The following is a 14,026-nucleotide window of genomic DNA, read 5'->3' on the forward strand; positions in this document are numbered from 1 at the left end:
GTTCTAATGCCTCAGATATCTGCACACCATGTTCCAAGAGTTTATGAACAGTTGGGGGAATCACATACCAGCAATAGTTTTTGAGTATAAGAGCTGTAGTTTCATAGCAATACTGGCCAAAACTTTCAGAGTTCAACTCATAACAGGAGCATGCTGCTATTAGGATTGTCCTCAATCTAATAATTACATCTACTGCCACTCCCGTTATATCAGCGAAAGCTTCAGCATTTTCAAATGCTCTTCTGGCAGTGTTTCCATCGTTAGTGTTGCCAAAACTCTGTTTGGGCATATCAACTATAAGGCTCTTAACTATAAGCTTTTCTCTAAACCTCAGTTGAATGTTTGTTTTTTTACTTTTTACTAATGTTTTTTCAGCAGGGGATTTGGCAAAGTATTTTTTAATGTCTAATGTATATCCTAAATGTAAAATATATTCAAAACATCTGAGCCAGCAATGCAGAGTAGAAAGACCCAAAGATAAAGCTTTTTCATTGATTGGTTTAGATCTGATCAATGCTGGGTTATTAAGTTCACTGGGCTTAGCTCCGCAAACATTACATGACTGCGAGGACAGAGTGTTAGTGAGGGCATTAACCACTTTACTATCAAACATGGTTAAATCTAGTTTGAACTTAAATGTGATAGTCGTATCCGGTTTGCCTTCCTCTACTTCTAACTTTACTTCAAACTTGACTAGTCTCTTTATTTCTGCTTTTAAAAGTTCATATTCATTTCTTATCAATTCTTCCATTTCTTTTTGATATTGGAGATGGAGGGGTCTACAGTAATGTGTACTAGAGGGCATTTTATTTAACCATACATTTTTGTTCATGATGGTTAATTTAAGTGGAACAACAGCTGTCTGGAAAAGACTTTGTTCATTAACTTGGGCTTCACCAATATTTGTATCAGTGTATTTTTTTTATAGACACGTTGACTGGAGGCACCATCAAAACCACCTTTAAAATGAAGTAGACCTTTAAACCTCCCCCCAATTTCAGCAAACATTCTCATAGAGTCTTGGCATTCCGTAAAAGTTAATATCCTTGTCAGAGTATGATTAAACATACCTTGTAGAGAAGTTAAAGCAGATGTTTCTGTCACAATTAAACCCTCAGGATAACATTTGTGTCTCTCATTCTTAATTTCATGAAGTGAAGGATAAATATCTGCATTATGTATTATCGATGAATTTCTAATAATTTGATATTGTTCATCAGAAAGGTCACACTGAATTTTTAAGCTCAAGGCATCTTCGGTTTTCATTTTTATCGGAAAATTTATCTTTTTGATTTTATCTTTTTCAGAGTTTGTAGCACTTTTCACAAGATCAACGAAGTCTTTTTTGCTAGGATCTCTAGTGGCTTTTTTTATTGAAGCTAATGCCAATGCTTCTGCAGGATGTTCAGCCAATTTGGCAACCTTAAACAAGATAATATTTAATATTTAAGCTTGTAAACTATTTTTTTAACTGGGTTGAATTTAATTTATTTATTAATACCTTAGATCTTCTGCTTCTATCACCTAAATCTTCCCAGTTCTTGCACTTTCTACCTGAACCTGATGCAACATTATTTTTGTTAACGGTAATATCTTTGTTCAACCAAGTTCGCTCGTGTTCTAAAAGTCTAGAGAAGGTTCTTGCATACTTCCGCAACTTTGATCGGAATTTACATTTAAATATTATTAGAGTTTTCTTTAGATTTATCATTTCAGGTTTTTCAATACTTTCATATTATAGACTCTCCAGTCTACAAAACTCACGTAGAAGAGCCTCGAATAAGTTATCATGATTAATTCCTAACTCTTGAATTATAGGAACTAAATGTATTCTTTTCATGTTGAATGTAAGCAATGAACTATTTTAAGTTATTTTATACACAAGTTTTAATTTTAAAACATGCACTATGCCATCAAACGTTGCATATATTGGTTTTTGAGGTTTGATAATTAGCACCATCAGCATGAGCATGAGTTTTTTTACTAATAGGAACTAAATGTATAATTTGTGTAATGAATGAAAGCAATGAACTAATATTCGCTACTTTATACGGCAAGTTTTAATTAAAAACGAAAAAAAAAACACAAAAAAACCGAAGTATTTGAAAGGTCTTATTTTAATTGGGGCAAGTTTGGGCAAATGATTTTTATTTTTTCTGCTTTCATATATACCTATTAATGGGAAAATATTAAAACTACCATGGAATCTAGTGGAATCGTTTAGTCTTTAAACTAAACTCATAATTAAACTAATTTAATGGTATTTAGTAACATTATAACTAAATTAATTAATTTCCACCAATACTTTTTTTATGGGGTTTTTTTTGCCGTTTTTTATGGATTTTGACTCACTGTGCGACGATACGGGTTTCGAAGTGGGGAGGGGGGCATAAGCGTAAATTTTTGAAAAAATTCTTGTCCTAGGATTTTCTCAGAAAAAAAAATTTGGGGGGCCACGAGCCCCTCCTATCCCCCCGTTGTTGCCGGCCCTTTAAATGCATTGTAGTTTAAAATATGAAATTTATCAGATCATTCTATAACTTAGGTACAAAGTAACATAAGATTAGTGTTTCCATTTCGTAAAAATAACATTTGCTAATTATTAAAACACCAGTTAAGATATTATGGTAAATAATATCTTTTTATTATGAAAAGTAATAATACTCTTGATATTTGGATGACAGCTTAACTAACCTTTAAGTTGTTTCGATTAAAAAGTTTGTGAATAATAAAACTTAGTATTATTATATTATCGTAAATTTCCGTGAGGAAATGAAAGCAGTGATAAAAGCACGCGACACTTAAATTTGACTTTCAAACCTCAAAAAACACGAGTTATACTCAAGTACAACTGACTGTAAAATACATACTATACAGATTTTAAGTCCGAAAATAAAACTATATATGCCGGTTAAGAGGCTTGACAAAAATGGTTTTTGGTCGATAAATGATTGCTAAACATTGTATCTAGTTTCGACTAAATATTTACTTATTCTGGACGACTGTGTTTACTAGGTATTAAGGAAGATTTGAAAATTCAGCATTTAAAAAAAAAAAAAAAAAACGTTTACGAGTAAAATTGTTGATTTTATTAAAAAATTTCTCAGTAATCATTGTAGTGTTATTAATAAGGCACATATTTAACTAAACTTAATAATTACTTGTTAAAAAATACTTTATATCGTTATGTAGGAGAAAACTTCAATTCTTTTAAACCCCAAAATTTATTTTACAGCGTTTTGAAAATGTTAAATAAGTTAGTGTATTCAGCAAAAAGAGTGCTCAAGTTCTTAAAGAACAGAGCAATAATGAAGTATTTTAAGTAACAAAATATATATATATATATATATATATATATATATATATATATATATATATATTATATGTATATATATATATATATATATGTATATACTAGTAAAAATACTTATCTAATTTTTGATTTCTTCTACACTGTGTTTCACCATCAGTAGGTTAATCAGGAAGAATTTCTTCCTGATGAACCTACTGATGGTGAAACACAGTGTAGAAGAAATTAAAAATTAGATAAGTGTTTTTACTAATTTATTATTGCTCTGTTCTTTTAGAACATTGAGCACTCTGTTTGTAGAATACACTAACATAATTTATATATATATATATATATATATATATATATATATATATATATATATATGTATATATATGTATGTATATATATATATATATATATATATATATATATATATGTATATATATATATATATATATATATATATATATATATATATATATATATATATATATATATTCCAGGAATTGTGGTAACATTTCCAGTATGAGTGATCAATACCGAGTGTTATATAATTAGTAAAGCAAATAATATAGTGAAAACAAAATAATAATTGATATATAATTCAATTACATAACTAGAAGTTTCATGCAATAGCGATCATTAGAAGTAATAACAACAAAAAAGTAACGACAAAAATTATATACAAAAAATGCTATGTAGTGTAAGGCTTGATGACATTAAAGTTCTTTATTAGAAATTTATTTTCATAGCGGCATTTTGACGCAGGCTCGGTTTGTTTGGTAAGCAAATTTAATGGTAAATAATACAATAACATCGCTCCTTTAGGTTGAGCACTCTATAAAATCTTCTGTTATATTAAGTAATTACAGTTTTGAAAAATTATTATTTCAACTCTTCATTAAAGAACGTACCATTACCATCTAAAAAACAATACTTAAAATGCCTAACGGAGAAAGTCGAGTCACTAATAAAGCGAATGAGATGGAAAGCTTTGATGTACAAAAATAATCCTAATCAAGAGCCTGCCTATAATTCAATCTCAAGTCGAGAAAATCTCCACCGCAACATCCCGATTAATTAAGTTTTGAAAACGATTTAATTAAGCTAATAAAAACATTTCATTTTCTACAATTCAAAACAATTTTCAAAAGCAATTGCAAACTGACATAGTAAAAATAAAATCTTCTAGTAATGTTTTTGTCTTTGCTGATTAATCAAGAAACCTGGATGAGCTAGATAAACCTTCGTATCATAAACTTTATACCTAAAGTATTACTAAAACCAAAGAAAAATCTGAAATCACACAGTATAACATCATGAACACAAATGCTAAAATCATTGCAAAAGACTTGGGCATAAATGATAGCCTTGAGCGTCTAGCCATGAATTCAGCATTCATTACCTTAAAAGATTATAAGGATAAGGATGGTCTTTGCTGCTTCTGTAATATCAGTGGTCCTCAATCGGAAAAAAAAAAGAAAAATCTAAAAAAAATTTTTAAAGATAACTTTAATCTTAAAATTACTATCAGACCAAACTTAAAAACCGTAAATTTTCTAGATATCACATTTAACCTTTCTGAGAACTCTTTTAAACCTTATAGAAAACTAGTAGATAATCCTTTATATATTAACATTAATTCCAATCATCCACCAAGCATTATTAAATCGATACCAAAATGATTTCTAATCGCATCAGTAATATATCTTCAAGCAAAGAATCTTTTGACAGAGCCGCACCATTTTATAATAACGCTCTAAATTCTTGTGGATTTAAAGATTTCAATTTCATTCCAAATATCTAGAACTATAATACAAAATCTTGAAAAAGAGACATCTGGTTTAACCCACCTTATTTGCTCAACGTCAGAACAAACGTAGCCAAAACATTTTTGAGTACAATTGATATATGTCTCCCTAAAGGCCACAAATTTCACAAACTTTTTAATCGAAACCACTTAAAGGTTAGTTATAACTGCCTTCCAAATATCAAGAGTATTATTACTTCTCATAATAAAAAGGTATTATTTAATTCTCTAGAAAATGCCAATCGATTAGCAACTGTCGACAAATAACCTTACGCCTACTCAATTGAAAATGCCTTACAAAAAATCTAATTTATACTTGCAACTTGCGTCAAAATGCCGCCATGAAAATAAATTTCTAATAAAGAACTTTAATGTCATCAAGGCGGACACTACATAGCATTTTTTGTATATAATTTTTGTCGTTACTTTTTTGTTGTTGTTACATCTGACGATCGGTATTGCATGAAACTTTCAATTATGTAATTGAAATATATATTAATAACTATTTAGTTTTCACTATATATTTATAAATATATATATATACAAATAAATCTATAAATATATATATATATATATATATATATATACATATATATAAATATATATATATATATATATATAATATATATATATATATATATATATATATATATAATATATATATATATATATATATATATATATATATATATATATATATGTATGTATGCATGTATATGTATGTATATATATAAATATATATATATATATATATATATATATATATATATATATATATATATATATATATAATATATATATATTAGTAGTAGAAAATCACTTGACAAAAATTTTTTCCATTTAACACTGTGTTTCATCAACAAAGATTCATCAGAAATGGATGATCAAATTAATAAAACTTCAATTTATACCAAAAATTAAATTACAGGAAGTTGCAAATGTCTTAACTACTGTAAATTTTCACACATTTGTGGAATTTGCTGACACTATTATAGAAAGTATTCTTTATGTATGGCACGAAAATAAGTTTCTCCTAAAAAACTATAAAAATAAATGAGTTCAAATAATATTAACATTAACTACCTTTTTTAAAAAACATTTTAAAAAAATAGCATAAGTAATCATTTCTAAAGAATTCTTTTTATAATAGTGTCAGCAAATTCCACAAATGTTTGAAAATTTTCAGTAGTTAAGACATTTGCAACTTCCTGTAATTTAATTTTTGGTATAAATTGAAGTTTTATTAATTTGATCATCCATTTCTGATGAATCTTTGTTGATGAAACACAGTGTTAAATGGAAAAAATTTTTGTCAAGTGATTTTCTACTACTAATATATATATATATATATATATATATATATATATATATATATATATATATATATATATATATATATATATATATATATATATATATAAATACATATATATATACATATATATATATATATATATATATATATATATATATATATATATATATATATATATATATATATATATATATATATATATATATATATATATATATATATATATATATATATATACCTACATATATATATATATATATATATATATATATATATATATATATATATATATATATATATATATATATATATATATATATATATATATATATATATATATATATATATATATATATATACATATATATATATATATAGATAGATAGATAGACACCATATATATATATAGATAGATATATAACTCAGTGACGGATCCAGAAATTTTTGATGGAAAGAGGAGTGTTTAAATATTTTTGTATTTTGTACCACATTGGTGTCTCCTGAAAAAAAAAAAAGGGTCCTCAATTTCTATATTTATATATCAGGTTTCAATGTATATATATGTATTAACCCATCATTATCATTTGATAGCCCAACATTAAATGCTTAGCCCAAACAATAATACTATTAATTATATTATTCAATAGTTAAAATGGTAAAACAAATTGCTTAATGTTGTTTTGGGCCACGATTTGGGTTATCGTTAAATATAAAATTTATAATATAAAAAGATAAATATCCAAACTTTTTACTTTTTTTGGAAGTTTAAGGATAGCTGCTCTTGCAAAAATAAAATATTATTATTTGTAGGACTTTTTTTTGTTTCATTTAAGACGTTGGAACTTAAATCTTATATTATATACGTTTTTGAAAAATATTAAGATTTATGCGGATTTAAACAGGCAACGCAAAATACTTTGTGTAAGCCGAAAAACATTAAGTGTAAATTTGGAATTAACCCAGCCGGCACAACTCAGAAAAAAGTTACGTTAATTTTCTGTTGCGCGTTTAAAACCTTATAAAACAAAATGAATAAAGCGTGCTAAGAATGGTTTCCATTCCATGAAATAAACTATTACTGTTTATCAAAAACACCAGTTAAAATATTAATGGTTTCGCCGTTATGGAAACGTAATATTTTACCATACTAAATTTCCTAAAGGAATGTGAAAACACTGATAAAAGCAAACGTCATTTAAATTTGAACTAAACAAGAGTAAAACTGCACGTAATATACACAAAGATTTGGATTACGCCTGAATCGTGACAAAGAAAAATATTTAAAGGTTTTGAATTCCGAAAGTGAAACTAAATGTGCCGGCTGGGAACACATCAAAAAAAGTATATATATATATATTTTTTTTTGATGTAAAAAATTTGAAGTACTTTCATTTCTGAAAAAAATTATAACACCCACTTAAAAATCAATATAAATATTTTAAGTTTGTGACCGGAATGTATTCACAAAAAATTTTAATCGCAAAACAATGCATTTTGCAATTTAAAGTAAAATGATCTGTAGAATAAACACATTTACTTTTATCTATAAAATCAAGTTAGAAGTACCTTAAACTATCAAATAATATTTTTACCTTGTTCATAATAGATTAGGCAACAAAATAGCTTTGCAGGTCCACTAACATGACATATTTAAGATTTCTTTTGGCATTGTTTGCTTTGACTTGCGCAACAAGTAAGTGTTTGATACACTATATCTAATTTTTAATAAATTAAATACTTTTTATTTTTAGAAATATTTTTGAGTATTCTCTGTATATTTGTATAGACTCTAATAAATAATTCTTTATATATATTAAAGTAATTTATAACAAATCTATAGTTACTTAGAAGCAGAACAACTAAGGAAAGCTCGCTATGATAAAGCCAGTTCTTTTTATTTGTAATAAAAGTTCAGAAAAAAGTTTGTCCACATGATTTTAAAAGGTTTGGCTGATACGGCAGATAAAATGTATTTTTTCGAAGAAAATTTCCCTTAAGTAAAATACAATAGAAGAACTATTTTTGCGGTGATTTGATTACTGGTAGACGTCTAAGTTGATAATATTGCCACGGAGCCTCTGGCTAGTTCCTGCACACTCAGTGCAGGGGCTAGTTTACCAATATTCTTGGTCAATAAAATATATGTATACACATATATATATATATATGTATACATATATAAATATATATATATATATATATATATATATTATATATATATATATATATATATATATATATATATATATATATATATATATAAATATATATACACATATATATATATATATATATATATATATATATATATATATATATATAAATATATATATATATATATATATGTATATATATATATTTATGTATATATAGACATATATATATATATATATATAGAACCCTTAGATGTTGTCCGAAAGTTTTTTCGATATTTTGTTGACAAAAAGTAAAAATTAAAATGCAAGACCGGAATTTTTTTTTTTAATAATGATAGACTGCCTGCCCCAACCAAACCCTCAGTCGATGTAGCAGCACTCCCTTGCGGGTCAGGCTATTTGTCAGTCGATGTAGCAGCACTCCCTTGCGAGTCAGGCTATTTGTCAGTCGATGTAGCAGCACTCCCTTGCGAGTCAGGCTATTTGTCAGTCGATGTAGCAGCACTCCCTTGCGAGTCAGGCTATAAGATAGTCGATGTAGCAACACTCCGCGCATGATTTACAGTAAAAAAAATAAAAATAAAAACATTTTATTAAAAAAAATAAAAATAAAAACATTTTATTAAAAAAAATAAAAATAAAAACATTGTTTATATTGTTAAAAACATTCAAAATGTTATAAAAACATTCAGAATGTTTTTAAAAACATTCTGGTCAATTAAATTTGCGTTTTTGTGGTTTTTTTAAAAAACGATTAATTTGTAATTAAATTAATGGTTTTTACTTTCGTCCAACACGGAAATGTTGGACGAAAGTCAAAAGTAATTAAAAGTGACGTATGTGTTGGCGTAAGAATCACTTTTTTCCTTCCGCTCTTCCTAAAGCCAACAAACTATAGAACTATATATATATATATATATATATATATATATATATATATATATATACAGAGAGAGAGAGAGAGAGAGAGAGAGAGAGAGAGAGAGAGAGAGAGAGAGAGAGAGAGAGAGAGAGAGAGAGAGAGAGAGTATAGATATAGATATAGATATATATTTTCATTGACTAAGAATATTTATTTTAATAATCTGCATTGGAAATTATTTGTGTATTATAATTCTTATATAGGTTTCGATATAAACGAAGAGATTAAAAACAAATATCGAGAAGATGTCTTAAATAACCTTGAAGATAACATTTTAAAAGACAGTCGAGGTAATTATTGTAACTATCTCTTATTCTCATTTGTTATTTATATAGCTAAATATATATATATATGCATAATATATATATATATATATATATATATATATATATATATATATATATATATATATATATATATATATGAACATATATATATATATATATATATATATATATATATATATATATATATATATATATATATATATATATATACATACATAAATATATAAATACATATATATATATATATACACATATATATGTATATATATATTTATATATATATATATATATATATATATATATATATATATATATATATATATATATATATATATATATATATATATATATATGTATCTACACATTAAATTAAATATTGGAGGGCCTTTAGGGACCGCTTAAAATATTTTTTTATTCAAAACATTTTTAATCCTAGTGTTTTTGTATTAGATAGAACACATTTAGAATGTGGGAGCAGATTATTTTCAAAAATGTTATTTTTTGGGACACCTAATATATATATATATATATATATATATATATATATATATATATATATATATATATATATATATATATATATATATATATATATATATATATATATATATATATATATATATATATATATATAAATATATATATACATATATATATATATATATATATATATAATAACAATATCCTTCTCAATATATAATTGAGAAGGGTATTGTTTTAAGGTGTTGACCAATTGGAAATTGATATGGTTTTTTTACTTAGCTCATAAAAAGTAATTTTTAACTTAATCTATTTTCAAGGATTTGTTATTTAGTCTTTATGGATGAAAATGAAGAAAACAAAAAAGAAATCTCAGAAAGTTACGAAGATAGTCATCACTTACCAACCTATACCATAAGTAATAGATTTTTTTCATCTTTTACACAAAACTAATATAAGTTTATCATTTGTTTGTTATTTTTCAATTTATTTATTATTTATTTATTCAGCCGAAAAACACAATAAAATATTATATTACAAAACATGATGCAATTTTTAATTTAAACTTGTATTTATATATTTTTATATATATAGATATATATATATATATATATATATATATATATATATATATATATATATATATATATATAGAGAGAGAGAGAGAGAGAGAGAGAGAGAGAGAGAGAGAGAGAGTGCCGTATATATATATACATATATATATATATATATATATATATATATATATATATATATATATATATATATATATATATGAATATATATATATATATATATATATATATATATTTATAAATATATATATATATATATATATATATATATATATATATATATATATATATATATTAGCTAAATGCACAAAAATAAAAGTTCGAACTGCACGAGCATGCGAAAGAAACAATTTGGTAATCAGATGCCACAGTAATCAAAGCATAAAAGTGTTTCAATCAAACTATGGTAGAACATCCTCTCATATATGCAACCCAACAAGGAATTTTTATTTTTCTAATAAATGTAACAATCAAAAAAGGTCTTTAAATATTGTTAAAAACAGGTGTTCTGGCAGGTCGTATTGTGTTGTTCCAGCAATAAATGGTGTTTTTGGCGATCCATGTATCGGAACATATAAATATCTTGAAGTGCATTTTTCTTGTCAAAAGAAATGATTATATCTAAATTAAACAAAGTTTACTTCTGACTGATTTATTTTAAATTTAAATAAATAAGGTATTAGAGTTGATTTTATAAAAATTTTGGTTAGAAATAAATTGGTTTTGTATTTGTAATCATTTGAAATTTTATTGCAATTTTCTTGATGTTTACCTAAATATTAAAGCGGAGGATCTAGATTTTTCATTTGGATCGCAAAACATTTTTGCATAAAAATTTTTTTTTCCTCTTATGTTTCTAATGAGCTTATTTCAATACTTTATACAGGAACAGAATAAGCTAGATACGCGCAATTTGATTAATTGATTTTGAAGAATTAGTGTGCGCGCATTTGTTAAAAAATGAAAGAAAAATTAAAACCAATAATTCTTCGAAAAGCCTATAGAATAAAAAAAGGAAAATGGAAACTTATCATTATAAAATATTAAAAGTAAAAGTTCTAAAGAAAACTGGTGGACCCTTTTTATTCATCTTTATTTATTGACCACCATTTGGGAAGCATATTAACTTCTACACTTGCCATTAAACTATGATATCATAAACAGAGGCGATTCTAACAATAAAATAAGATGTAAGGGTGAGGGCGTTCATATTTCTACCGCTTCTGATCTCAAATGAGTAAGCAAAAAAATCATGTTTTTTTCACCGTTACTTCAAACTTGAATATGGGAACCTGTTTTGGCGTTTTTGGAGTGGCCTATTAAATAAAATTTATACCATCCAAACTATGTAATATTTTCTCATATTTTGTGCAAAGGTATTCTTTAGACTTTTATCTCATTTAACCAATTTTTTTTTTCCGCGATTTAAAAAAGAAGTCTGGTGAAAGGTAAAAAAACGCACGTTGTACCTTTGACCGATGCATGTTGTTTTTTTGTCCAAAATGTCATTATTATAAAATCATGCAATGTTTGGACCTTTTTAATATTTAAGTTTTTTATATATTATAAAGAGCTACATGGCCTACCTTATCTCAATAAAAAAATCATATCTAACTATTTTGTAAGCAATTCTAATAGTCTATAAAAAATCAGAAAATCAATTTTTACAATCTTGCAAAAACTTGTGTATCAAAGTTTTGACACTCAGTCAGTATTGCTTATAGCATGACTAATTTTTTTTTGATTAAATTAGTTATTATGACTATTTTGATATACTCACCGGTCTTTTTTAGCTAGATGCTACTTACATGGGGTGATTAGGGTAAGTTCCAAAACTTTAAATGCGATTTAATTGCACGAAACAAGTTTTCTAATATATATAGCTATTTTTAATATTTTAGATATGAAAAGAGAAAAAGTATATTTCTATAAACTATACTATCTGGAGGTCTATATTTATTTACATTTGACCATAATGCATTCTAAAGGAAATATTTTAATGATGACAATAAAAATTCGGCAGAGCTACTGTTAGGCGGTCTAAATTAATTTCATTTTTATGCTTGTTGCGCTTTCGTGTGAAGACTTGCTCATAGTGGTGACTTTTTGATATAAACATAAAAAATAGCAATTGGCTTCAGTACATTCATCAACTATCTTATAGCTTGCGGCTACAAGTGAGTGCGGCTACATCGGCTGAGGGTTTGGCATAGTTTGGCCTCAAAAATAAAAAAACAGTAGAACTAGCTTTGAATCATACTTAACCTCTAATAATAACTTTATGGAAAATAATAAGTTATCTGAAAGAGAACTACTTGGTGCTGTAAATTTATTAAAATTAAACAAAGGTAATGGAGTTGATGATGTAAGTAGCAATATAACACTAAATCAATATTTTGTTTAAAAACTCTGCTTTTCACATTTTTAGTCTTTCTTTAGAACAAGGAATCCTTCCTGATAAACTAAACATTGCAAGGGTGATACCAGTTCTAAAGTCTGGACATGCAACTTGTATCGTAAATTATAGACCTGTTTTAATACTAACTTCCTTTTTAAAAATATTAAAATATATTATACACAAAAGACTGTATTATTTCTTACATATTAATAACATTCTTTATAATAAACAATTTGGATTCAAAAAGCTCACTTTACTGATCAGGCAATTGTTTAACTTATTCATGATATTCTGAAATCTTTTGATGAAAATAAATATAATTTAGGCTTTTTTATTGATCTGAGCAAGGCTATTGACACAGTAAATCATTATATTTTACTAAGCAAATTAAAAAACTACGGTATTAAACACTCGAACCTCAAATGGTTTACAAACTACCAGTCAAATAGACAGCAATATATTTCTCATAATTACGGAAAAACTGACAACATGAATATATCTTGTGGAGTACCACAAGGATCTATATTAGTACCACTCTTGTTTCTAGTATACATCAATGATCTAAGCAAATCTTGTAATGTATAAGACACAATCTTGTTTGGAGATAATACGAATCTATTTTATGCTCACAATGATATAAAAATGTTGTTTAAAACTATATACATAAAACTACAATACCTTGCTGAATGGTGTAACGCAAACAAATTATCTCAAAATTTAACTAAAACAAAATATACTTTTTTCCATCGCTATCGTGACCGAGACAAAATTCCATTAAAACTTCCAAATAT

The 14,026-nt window shown here is 25.6% G+C and overlaps 1 long non-coding RNA gene across 1 annotated transcript; it reads left to right on the forward strand.

The window, feature by feature from the left end:
• Positions 1–7,949: 7,949 nt before the first annotated feature.
• Positions 7,950–11,572, forward strand: LOC136079949 (uncharacterized). Its single transcript, XR_010638335.1, has 4 exons — positions 7,950–8,110; positions 9,699–9,785; positions 10,597–10,680; positions 11,136–11,572. It is a non-coding gene; the product is annotated as an uncharacterized LOC136079949 (long non-coding RNA).
• Positions 11,573–14,026: the final 2,454 nt, after the last annotated feature.

Source organism: Hydra vulgaris, chromosome 05 (genome assembly GCF_038396675.1).
Source record: "Hydra vulgaris chromosome 05, alternate assembly HydraT2T_AEP".
NCBI lineage: Eukaryota > Metazoa > Cnidaria > Hydrozoa > Anthoathecata > Hydridae > Hydra > Hydra vulgaris.